The sequence below is a fragment of the Pelodiscus sinensis genome, chromosome 16 (assembly GCF_049634645.1).
Source record: "Pelodiscus sinensis isolate JC-2024 chromosome 16, ASM4963464v1, whole genome shotgun sequence".
Taxonomy (NCBI): Eukaryota; Metazoa; Chordata; order Testudines; family Trionychidae; genus Pelodiscus; species Pelodiscus sinensis.
In genome coordinates, this window is record NC_134726.1 from 34551965 (window position 1) to 34564230 (window position 12266).

Genomic DNA, 12266 nt, shown 5'->3' on the forward strand with positions numbered 1-12266 from the left:
TTTCTCATACATCTCAGTGCCTCAGGGTTACACAGTCCAGAGCCTCAGGGTTACACAGTCCAGAGTGAGGGAGATGGAGTGGGAGAGAAAAAAAGGCAGCATGAGGAAACTTGTTCTTCACATTTTCTGTTAATGGAGGACCTCACTACCCATCTCCTTTTCCACAGCATCAAATTCACCTGCATAAAAGTATACCATTTCCATACGTCTTGGGTTTCATCCTCCATTTACCCACTAGTGGTTTTTCGAAAGAAGAAAAATTGGACATGTTCCTTCAGATACAGTTCACTGGAGCTACTTTAAACATTTTATTCTCTCACTAGGTCTCCTTCCATTTGGATTTAGTGACGCTTAGCACCTCGTACTCAAGGTCTCACTGCGAGAGTCGGCATCACAGCTGGCATGAGAACTCAGGATTCCCAAGCCATCTTCAAACCACTAGACCAGGCTGCTTCTCGGAAGATCTCACTCTTTGGGTATGTCTAAACTATAGGGGTTTTTTTGAAAGAGGATATGCAAATTCCACAAAAAAGTAGTATGGATGCGTTTTTTTTGGGAAAAAAACTTTTTTTTGAAAAAAACACATAAACCTCATTTTTAAGGAAGAACGGTTTTGTTGAAAAAAGGTTCCCCCCCCAAAAAACCACATCCAGACTACTTTCACTTTCAAAAGATCCTTTTTCGAAAATAGAACGTAGTCTAGACATGGCCTTTGTGTGATTTGTAAGGCACTAATAGCCGTAGCTGGAGCCAGACGTAGCAGAAGCAGAGCGCTGCAAATGTACTTTATTACCGACCAATACCAGCCCTGGCTCTCTCCTGATCAGAGCTGGCACTTGGCATATGAAAACTAATTGCTTAGCGCCCTGAGCAGCTCTAAAGAACCCCCTATTTGCTTTTCATTGTGTAGGCGGTGACCTCCAAAGAAGTCCTCCTTAAGGCCTCAAATAGGCTAGCACTACCTGTACCAGAGATGACGAGATGTCTGGAATTGTCTAATAGTTGGTGACGGGAATCAAGGTCTAAAGAAAAATAAAATGAGACTACTCAACTCCTTCAACCTGTAATCCCGGGCAAGGATTATTCTTCAAGGTGAGAGACAAATGCTTTAAGTTGCTTGGCTCATATTTAGATGACTGAAGCATCCTGAGCTCTTCCTCAAGTGAGCTCCCATCATAATTATCAGAGATTGTGAAATACATTTGTATAATGTCAGCTCCATTAATAGAAGCTTCTTACTGTGATTCTGAACGCTGCCCAGATGCATACTGCTGTTAGTTTGTACCAGTGTTTCCCAATTTTATTTGGCCCTAGAACCCTTTTAAACTCGAAAGAATTTTGCGGAACCCCTAGTTACAGTCTTATAAATGGAGTGGAAAAAGTAGATCACAAATAAGTAAGGATAATAATAAACAAATGCTAAACAAGATCATGAGATCAACACTTAGTTCAATTGCACATTTTTAAAAACAAAATCACATTTAATGTGTAAATTTTTTTAATCATAAAATGTTATTGTAATGGAATTTTCTCGTGGAACCCTTATTTTTACTTTGCGGAACCCCAGGGTTCCACAAAACACCATTTGGGAAACTCTGGTTTGTACAGAGTAACTTTGCTTGGGAGGAGGAAGATTATGTGAATTTATCACGGCTTCATGTATACAGATACCATGGTAGTCAACTAAGCACCTGCCGGCCCTCCCACTATATACCTAGTACCTTCACGTACCTCTGGCCAGTCATGAACTGCCTAGCTTGAAAAATAAACCATGGTGTGTATGAACTCTTTTTTTCCTCTTGCCAGTGCTTTTTCTCCCTTCTTGATGAAATCCTTGAGATGCTCTCCCAGTTAGCAACTCCTCTCCAATTGCTAAAACCCTCTGGAATTCCTGGCAGGCATCCCCCATTCTTTGAACCACCCAGCTGCTCAGCCTTTCATTCCCAGATGTGCTATGTGTAACAGAAGTCTGTCTGATATCCTGCATATCTTCCTTTATCCACTGCACTGCAAATACCAGAGCTATCCTTGCATGCTTGAAGCATCTGGAAATAGAACTTATGACCTTCAGCTCCCAAAACATGGGCCTCTCACTCAGTGATCTAAGGACTTGGCCAGTCCGGGGAACTGACACAAACACAAAGGCTGTGTACTATCTTAGAACTTTCCTCCTCTGTGTTGTGTTCCCATTGGTGCAGTATCACAGCTCAGAGCAGGTCCACATGCCATTGTGAGGAATGGTAGTGGTTCTCTGCATTAGCACTCCTAGGCTACCACTACATTGCATCCCTCTTGCACAAAAGCCTATGCAAATGAAGTGCAGATTAGCATATTGCCACACTTCATTTGCATAATTCATTAGGGGCCGTTTTTGTGCAAGAGGCTTTTGCGCAAAAGTCATTCTTCCTGGAAAAAATGAGGCAGCAGCCTGGGAAAGGGGGGAGGTGGCTCTCCTTGAATACTGGGAGCCTACTTGTAACTATGAGGGTTAACTGATTAGCTCAGGCTCATAGGTTAACCGTGTACATTGTTATGCTTTCACATCCCTAATCACAACTCAGGTTGTTTTGGTGTTTGCTGCACTAGACACAAAGGGACAGGGGATTAAAATTATTTTTTCTCCCCTAAGTGAAATAAGGAGGAAATTGTCAGGGGAAAACATTGTTTTTAAGTGTCTGAGGTGGGGGCAGGGAGCGTGGGAGATAGGGGAGAGATTAGCTGTGAGTAGGGATTGACTAGGGGAGTGATTTTTCAGTCACTTCTGGGAGTGGGTGGGGTGGGGTTTGGGGAAGGGAATTAAGAACCATGCTGGTTTGTAGTCACTGCCCAGGCAGGGTGGGGCTCACAGGCTGTCACAGTGGGAGTGACTTTTGCAATGTCTTCTTCCAGCACACAGAGCAAAATCCTTCTTTACAAGAGGGCAAGAAACTTAAAAAACAAACAAGCCTGCCTTAGAGCTACTGCAATAGATGGTCCTTCAGGGTGGTCCCCCCAGGTGAGTGTGTTTTCCTGGTGATGGGGAGCTGGGGTAGGGGGTGGCCATCTGCTGGGGTGGAAAAGGGGAGATGGATTCTTGTCTATTTAAAGGAGTGGGGGAGAGGAAATCAAAGGCAGGTGCTTTGAGGACTTGGTGATTTGCCCTCCTCTCTGGAGGGAAATTTCCAAGCCTGCCTGCAAAATGACTGAGCCCCCCCCCCAAATTGTGCATTGACAAAGTGGGGTCTCTGGGGAGGTGAGAGGCTGTGATTTGCACCCCCCCCAAAGGGGGAAGGATTTGGGATTTCCACACATACACCCCACAAAAAGCGGGGGAGGGTCTGAGTTCAACACCCCCAAAGAGGGGAGCACCTCTGTGATGTCCACAAACCCCCCAAAGGGGGGCGGGTCTGTGTTTTCCAACCCCCCCGGGAAAGGTTGGGGATCTCCCCCCCCCCCCAAGGGGCGGAGAGTCTGAGCTGTCATTCAACGCCCCCGCCCCCCACCAGGGGGCGTGTCTGTGACTCCTCCCTCAGGTGCGGCCCCCGCCCCGCGGCTCGAGCTCGGCGAGGGGCGGGGCGGGAGCCGGGCGGCGCCGCCTTTCGCGCTCAGCGCTCGTGCCCGCGGGGAGGGCGCCTCGGGGGCGCGCTCGGGCGCCTCCAACCCCCGCCCCCAGCCGCCGCCATGTTGGATGGTGCGTGGGGGTGTCAGAGCCAGCCAGAGGCGGCGGCGGCCGCGCAGCCAGAGCCCCGGGCCCCGCTCCCAGCCCCGCGGCGGAGGCGGCAGCAGCGGCAGGTCGGCGGGGGAGGGGGGGCTGGAGGGGAGAGCGGGTGTGGGGGGGGCCTGCGGTTCGGGGGTACGGCGTGTGGGGGGGGGCTGGAGTATTTGGGGGGGCTGGGGTTTAGGGGTGGGGGTGTAGCTGGATATTTGGGGTATGGAGTATTGGGGGGGCTGGGGTTTAGGGGTGGGGGGTGTAGCTGGATATTTGGGGTATGGAGTATTTGGGGGGCTGGGGTTTAGGGGTGGGGGGGTAGCTGGATATTTGGGGTATGGAGTATTTGGGGGGCTGGGGTTTAGGGGTGGGGGTGTAGCTGGATATTTGGGGTATGGAGTATTTGGGGGGCTGGGGTTTAGGGGTGGGGGGTGTAGCTGGATATTTGGGGTATGGAGTATTTGGGGGGCTGGGGTTTAGGGGTGGGGGTGTAGCTGGATATTTGGGGTATGGAGTATTTGGGGGGCTGGGGTTTAGGGGTGGGGGTGTAGCTGGATATTTGGGGTATGGAGTATTTGGGGGGCTGGGGTTTAGGGGGTAGGGGTGTAGCTGGATATTTGGGGTATGGAGTATTTGGGGGGCTGGGGTTTAGGGGTGGGGGTGTAGCTGGATATTTGGGGTATGGAGTATTGGGGGGGCTGGGGTTTAGGGGTGGGGGTGTAGCTGGATATTTGGGGTATGGAGTATTGGGGGGCTGGGGTTTAGGGGGTAGGGGTGTAGCTGGATATTTGGGGTATGGAGTATTTGGGGGGCTGGGGTTTAGGGGGTAGGGGTGTAGCTGGATATTTGGGGTATGGAGTATTTGGGGGGCTGGGGTTTAGGGGTGGGGGTGTAGCTGGATATTTGGGGTATGGAGTATTTGGGGGGCTGGGGTTTAGGGGTGGGGGTGTAGCTGGATATTTGGGGTATGGAGTATTTGGGGGGCTGGGGTTTAGGGGTGGGGGTGTAGCTGGATATTTGGGGTATGGAGTATTTGGGGGGCTGGGGTTTAGGGGTGGGGGTGTAGCTGGATATTTGGGGTATGGAGTATTTGGGGGGCTGGGGTTTAGGGGGTAGGGGTGTAGCTGGATATTTGGGGTATGGAGTATTTGGGGGGCTGGGGTTTAGGGGTGGGGGTGTAGCTGGATATTTGGGGTATGGAGTATTTGGGGGGCTGGGGTTTAGGGGTGGGGGTGTAGCTGGATATTTGGGGTATGGAGTATTTGGGGGGCTGGGGTTTAGGGGTGGGGGTGTAGCTGGATATTTGGGGTATGGAGTATTTGGGGGGCTGGGGTTTAGGGGTGGGGGTGTAGCTGGATATTTGGGGTATGGAGTATTGGGGGGGCTGGGGTTTAGGGGGTAGGGGTGTAGCTGGATATTTGGGGTATGGAGTATTTGGGGGGCTGGGGTTTAGGGGTGGGGGTGTAGCTGGATATTTGGGGTATGGAGTATTTGGGGGGCTGGGGTTTAGGGGTGGGGGTGTAGCTGGATATTTGGGGTATGGAGTATTTGGGGGGCTGGGGTTTAGGGGTAGGGGTGTAGCTGGATATTTGGGGTATGGAGTATTTGGGGGGCTGAGGTTTAGGGGTGGGGGTGTAGCTGGATATTTGGGGTATTGAGTATTTGGGGGGCTGGGGTTTAGGGGTGGGGGTGTAGCTGGATATTTGGGGTATGGAGTATTTGGGGGGCTGGGGTTTAGGGGTGGGGGTGTAGCTGGATATTTGGGGTATGGAGTATTTGGGGGGCTGGGGTTTAGGGGTGGGGGTGTAGCTGGATATTTGGGGTATGGAGTATTTGGGGGCTGGGGTTTAGGGGTGGGGGTGTAGCTGGATATTTGGGGTATGGAGTATTTGGGGGGCTGGGGTTTAGGGGGTAGGGGTGTAGCTGGATATTTGGGGTATGGAGTATTTGGGGGGCTGGGGTTTAGGGGGTAGGGGTGTAGCTGGATATTTGGGGTATGGAGTATTTGGGGGGCTGGGGTTTAGGGGTGGGGGTGTAGCTGGATATTTGGGGTATGGAGTATTGGGGGGGCTGGGGTTTAGGGGTGGGGGGTGTAGCTGGATATTTGGGGTATGGAGTATTTGGGGGGCTGGGGTTTAGGGGTGGGGGTGTAGCTGGATATTTGGGGTATGGAGTATTGGGGGGGCTGGGGTTTAGGGGTGGGGGTGTAGCTGGATATTTGGGGTATGGAGTATTTGGGGGGCTGGGGTTTAGGGGGTAGGGGTGTAGCTGGATATTTGGGGTATGGAGTATTTGGGGGGCTGGGGTTTAGGGGGTAGGGGTGTAGCTGGATATTTGGGGTATGGAGTATTTGGGGGGCTGGGGTTTAGGGGGTAGGGGTGTAGCTGGATATTTGGGGTATGGAGTATTTGGGGGGCTGGGGTTTAGGGGTGGGGGTGTAGCTGGATATTTGGGGTATGGAGTATTTGGGGGGCTGGGGTTTAGGGGTGGGGGTGTAGCTGGATATTTGGGGTATGGAGTATTGGGGGGGCTGGGGTTTAGGGGTGGGGGTGTAGCTGGATATTTGGGGTATGGAGTATTTGGGGGGCTGGGGTTTAGGGGTAGGGGTGTAGCTGGATATTTGGGGTATGGAGTATTTGGGGGGCTGGGGTTTAGGGGTGGGGGTGTAGCTGGATATTTGGGGTATGGAGTATTTGGGGGGCTGGGGTTTAGGGGTAGGGGTGTAGCTGGATATTTGGGGTATGGAGTATTTGGGGGGCTGGGGTTTAGGGGGTAGGGGTGTAGCTGGATATTTGGGGTATGGAGTATTTGGGGGGCTGGGGTTTAGGGGGTAGGGGTGTAGCTGGATATTTGGGGTATGGAGTATTTGGGGGGCTGGGGTTTAGGGGTGGGGTGTAGCTGGATATTTGGGGTATGGAGTATTGGGGGGGCTGGGGTTTAGGGGTGGGGGTGTAGCTGGATATTTGGGGTATGGAGTATTTGGGGGGCTGGGGTTTAGGGGTGGGGGTGTAGCTGGATATTTGGGGTATGGAGTATTTGGGGGGCTGAGGTTTAGGGGGTAGGGGTGTAGCTGGATATTTGGGGTATGGAGTATTTGGGGGGCTGGGGTTTAGGGGGTAGGGGTGTAGCTGGATATTTGGGGTATGGAGTATTTGGGGGGCTGGGGTTTAGGGGGTAGGGGTGTAGCTGGATATTTGGGGTATGGAGTATTTGGGGGGCTGGGGTTTAGGGGTGGGGGTGTAGCTGGATATTTGGGGTATGGAGTATTTGGGGGGCTGGGGTTTAGGGGGTGGGGGTGTAGCTGGATATTTGGGGTATGGAGTATTGGGGGGCTGGGGTTTAGGGGGTAGGGGTGTAGCTGGATATTTGGGGTATGGAGTATTTGGGGGGCTGGGGTTTAGGGGTGGGGGTGTAGCTGGATATTTGGGGTATGGAGTATTTGGGGGGCTGGGGTTTAGGGGTAGGGGTGTAGCTGGATATTTGGGGTATGGAGTATTTGGGGGGCTGGGGTTTAGGGGTGGGGGTGTAGCTGGATATTTGGGGTATGGAGTATTTGGGGGGCTGGGGTTTAGGGGTGGGGGGTGTAGCTGGATATTTGGGGTATGGAGTATTGGGGGGGCTGGGGTTTAGGGGTGGGGGGTGTAGCTGGATATTTGGGGTATGGAGTATTTGGGGGGCTGGGGTTTAGGGGTGGGGGTGTAGCTGGATATTTGGGGTATGGAGTATTTGGGGGGCTGGGGTTTAGGGGTGGGGGTGTAGCTGGATATTTGGGGTATGGAGTATTTGGGGGGCTGGGGTTTAGGGGTGGGGGTGTAGCTGGATATTTGGGGTATGGAGTATTTGGGGGGCTGGGGTTTAGGGGTGGGGGTGTAGCTGGATATTTGGGGTATGGAGTATTTGGGGGGCTGGGGTTTAGGGGGTGGGGGTGTAGCTGGATATTTGGGGTATGGAGTATTTGGGGGGCTGGGGTTTAGGGGTGGGGGTGTAGCTGGATATTTGGGGTATGGAGTATTTGGGGGGCTGGGGTTTAGGGGTGGGGGTGTAGCTGGATATTTGGGGTATGGAGTATTTGGGGGGCTGGGGTTTAGGGGTGGGGGGTAGCTGGATATTTGGGGTATGGAGTATTTGGGGGGCTGGGGTTTAGGGGTAGGGGTGTAGCTGGATATTTGGGGTATGGAGTATTTGGGGGGCTCGGGTTTAGGGGTAGGGGTGTAGCTGGATATTTGGGGTATGGAGTATTTGGGGGGCTGGGGTTTAGGGGTGGGGGTGTAGCTGGATATTTGGGGTATGGAGTATTTGGGGGGCTGGGGTTTAGGGGTAGGGGTGTAGCTGGATATTTGGGGTATGGAGTATTTGGGGGGCTGGGGTGGGGGTGTAGCTGGATATTTGGGGTATGGAGTATTTGGGGGGCTGGGGTTTAGGGGTGGGGTGTAGCTGGATATTTGGGGTATGGAGTATTGGGGGGCTGGGGTTTAGGGGGTAGGGGTGTAGCTGGATATTTGGGGTATGGAGTATTGGGGGGCTGGGGTTTAGGGGTGGGGTGTAGCTGGATATTTGGGGTATGGAGTATTTGGGGGGCTGGGGTTTAGGGGGTAGGGGTGTAGCTGGATATTTGGGGTATGGAGTATTTGGGGGGCTGAGGTTTAGGGGGTAGGGGTGTAGCTGGATATTTGGGGTATGGAGTATTTGGGGGGCTGGGGTTTAGGGGTGGGGGTGTAGCTGGATATTTGGGGTATGGAGTATTTGGGGGGCTGGGGTTTAGGGGTAGGGGTGTAGCTGGATATTTGGGGTATGGAGTATTTGGGGGGCTGAGGTTTAGGGGTGGGGGTGTAGCTGGATATTTGGGGTATGGAGTATTTGGGGGGCTGGGGTTTAGGGGTGGGGGTGTAGCTGGATATTTGGGGTATGGAGTATTTGGGGGGCTGGGGTTTAGGGGTGGGGGTGTAGCTGGATATTTGGGGTATGGAGTATTTGGGGGCTGGGGTTTAGGGGTGGGGGTGTAGCTGGATATTTGGGGTATGGAGTATTTGGGGGGCTGGGGTTTAGGGGGTAGGGGTGTAGCTGGATATTTGGGGTATGGAGTATTTGGGGGGCTGGGGTTTAGGGGGTAGGGGTGTAGCTGGATATTTGGGGTATGGAGTATTTGGGGGGCTGGGGTTTAGGGGGTAGGGGTGTAGCTGGATATTTGGGGTATGGAGTATTTGGGGGGCTGGGGTTTAGGGGTGGGGGTGTAGCTGGATATTTGGGGTATGGAGTATTTGGGGGGCTGGGGTTTAGGGGTCGGGTGTAGCTGGATATTTGGGGTATGGAGTATTTGGGGGGCTGGGGTTTAGGGGTGGGGGTGTAGCTGGATATTTGGGGTATGGAGTATTTGGGGGGCTGGGGTTTAGGGGTGGGGGTGTAGCTGGATATTTGGGGTATGGAGTATTTGGGGGGCTGGGGTTTAGGGGTAGGGGTGTAGCTGGATATTTGGGGTATGGAGTATTTGGGGGGCTGGGGTTTAGGGGTAGGGGTGTAGCTGGATATTTGGGGTATGGAGTATTTGGGGGGCTGGGGTTTAGGGGTAGGGGTGTAGCTGGATATTTGGGGTATGGAGTATTTGGGGGGCTGGGGTTTAGGGGGTGGGGGTGTAGCTGGATATTTGGGGTATGGAGTATTGGGGGCTGGGGTTTAGGGGTAGGAGTGTAGCTGGATATTTGGGGTATGGAGTATTTGGGGGGCTCGGGTTTAGGGGGTAGGGGATGTAGCCGGGTATTTGGGGGGGTTGGGGATTAGAGTGTAGGGGTGTAGCTGGAGGTTTGGGCGGTCTGGGATTAAGGGGTGTATTTGAAGGGAGGAGGTTATGGGGTGTGTCTGTCTAGAAGGAGGTTTGGTGAGGGAGGTTTAGGGGGTCTGTCTAGGGGCAGTTTGGGTACTATGGGTGTACATTTGCAGAGGGTGGGTTGTGAGTATTTCGGGGGGGAGGTTGGTGTTTGGTGTGTCTGAAAAGCAGTGGTGGTGCCTCAGGTTGAGACTAGGATATATGTAGGTCTGGGTTTGGAGGGTGTGTGGCTGGCAAGTGTGTGTGTGTGTGAGAGAGAGAGAGAGAGCGAGCATGTGGTCTGTGATTCCCAGGGGTGATTTCTAGGGTTTGTTTGAATGTCATGAATACCCTTTGGATTCTAAGTATCAGTGTTGTCTTTGTTAGCGTCCTAACAACTAGTTCTCATCGTGGCAACTAAGTCTGATCACAGATTTCATGCTAGGAAAAGCATTGGGAAATTTTCTTAGTTTTTCTTTAGTGACATGATATATATATTCTGGTACAGTACTGATTAAAAACTGCTTGAAGAGATTTACCATAAATCTCCAAACTGCATATGCCACAGTGCCAGCTTCATGTTTTAAATTCGCCAGGCTACAGGTTTCACTTGAATGTTGTTGGTTAATTTGTTAATTTAAGAGCAGTTCAGATTTTGGAGATAAGTTTTGAAAACTGTACTTTGTTCACCAAAGTAGACACATGGATAATATCAACCCATTGTATGTTTTTCTAGATAAACTAATATGAAGGTGTTGAGTATCTCTCCCCTCCTGTTTTATCTGTAGTGGACCTGTTGCTGTAGATTACTTTTAGGTCAGCAGAAGCAAAATACAGGACTATTTAGGTCAGCAGTGTGCATAGTTTTGCTTGAACTATGTTAAATTAAATCTTATTGTCCTTTAAATAAAGGATTATTGCATATTAGCAAAGGTGAACTTCTTAGGTCTGAAGTTTAATTATCTATATATTTGAGAGAGTTTGTTCAAGAACTCCTAAATGGTAAGCGTTAAGACCACCAAATTCAGTGTACAGCTTCCTCTTATCATATCTGAAATCAAGGTAAGGGTTTGGTTGTGCCAGGAAAATGGGATGTGCCTGAAATGGGATTGCTTCTCATAAAATCATACAGAAAAGAGACAATCACTAGGCAGGTAAAAGGGACTGGCTGGGGCGGGCACACCCCACCTCCTTATCCCCCAGCTGAGACTGCCACAGCTCTAAACCTCCCACTTCCTGAGGCACCTTTCAGGGAAGGGGGGGGGGCCCTGAAGCCCCTCCCTCCCAGATTTGTACTGAAACATTGCTGGCTTTTCCATTTCATCAGGGAGTGAGGGAAAAGTGCACAGTTTGCTGCAGTCCTCTCTCTGTCTAGGAAGCTCAGGAGAGAGACAAGCTATGCACTTTGCTCTTGCTCCCTGACAGGGATGGGAAGGGGAAGAGCAGGCAGCCCTGACAGGGATCTTGGAAGTGGGGGAAAGGCTTTGGCATTCCCCCTGCTCATCCTCTTACATACACAGCCCCCTGTCTAGAGCCTCTCCTCCCCCCTACTCTGATTTCACACACACACACACACACACACACACACACACACACACACACACACACACACACACACACACACACACACACACACACACACACACACACACACACACACACACACACACACACACACACACACACACACACACACACTCCCTGCCTTAAGGTCCCAAGCAACACTGTGCTGGAGTGGGTGGGGGTGTGTGTATATGTATATATAATTTTGTTTAAAAAGTCTGAGGGGTTGCCATTAACTTTAAAAACAAGTAGTCCTGTGGTACCTTAGAGATTTGACAAAAAGATTTAGTATCATGAGAGTTCATGGGTAAAACCCACTTCATCTGGTTTTATCCAGGAAAGCTCATGATAGATATCTTTTTGTCAGTCTCTAAGGATGTCTAGATTAAAGGTTTTTTCGGGGGGGGGGGGGGGTAGCCTTTTTTCAAAAAGTCACCTGTGTCTAGACTGCAGCCGCGTTCTTTTGAAAGTAAATTGAAAGAAAGCAGCGGTTTTTTCAATCACGGTAAATCTCACTTTGTGAGGAATAACGCCTTTTTTCGAAAGTCCTCTTTCGAAAAAAGGCACTATTGAATGCAAACTGCTTTTTTGAAAGACAGCGTCTAGACTCTTTCGAAAGAGGCTTGTAGTCTAGACATAGCCTAAGGTGCCACAGGACTATTCATTCTGTGTGTGTTTACTTGATAGTATTTATAATTTGTTTCTGGTAGTATCAACAGTATGCGTTTCTCCACTTAGACACATCAGATATAACACTAGTTAAACTTGTGGTTTTCTCTTTAACTTTTTGATATTGTTCTTGTTTTTTCAGCAAAGATATACATTGTGTATTTAAGTATCACTGTTTCCTCTGACTCTTCAGATCTCTTGCAGACATTAAGAATCATGTAGACTGGAGTTTCTGGCTCAGGATGCTAGTAATTCTGATTCTGTTAGTTTGAGCTTTGCGTAATGGTTATTTGTCCAAACATGTTTTTCTTTTATGGTAATATGGGGCTTCTTTTGGATGATTTTATACCAAGTATGGCGAACATGGTCTTAGAAAATTGGGATGTTTAAACCCTAAGTTTAAACATCCTTTTTTAGTCTATACTTAGTTGGACAAAATAGAAAAAGTAAACCTTTTGTAATAGTGTTCATTGCAGAAAAGTATAGTTACACACTTATTTTCTAAATGTTTTCACTCATTTTGCATTAAATTATTTTCAGACAAAC

At 50.4% G+C, this 12266-nt stretch overlaps 1 protein-coding gene across 4 annotated transcripts in view; it reads left to right on the forward strand.

The window, feature by feature from the left end:
- The first annotated feature begins 2846 nt into the window (after positions 1–2846).
- EPN2 (epsin 2) overlaps positions 2847–12266 on the forward strand; it is a 73169-nt gene continuing 63749 nt past the window's right edge. For 2 of the 4 annotated variants that reach the window (XM_075899784.1, XM_075899786.1), the window contains exon 1: positions 3634–3771. The gene's annotated coding sequence lies outside the window, so the exon portion shown is untranslated. Of the gene's footprint in view, positions 2996–3633; positions 3772–12266 lie in introns of those variants that run through there. The other 2 variants (XM_075899785.1, XM_075899787.1) reach the window with 2 other exon arrangements.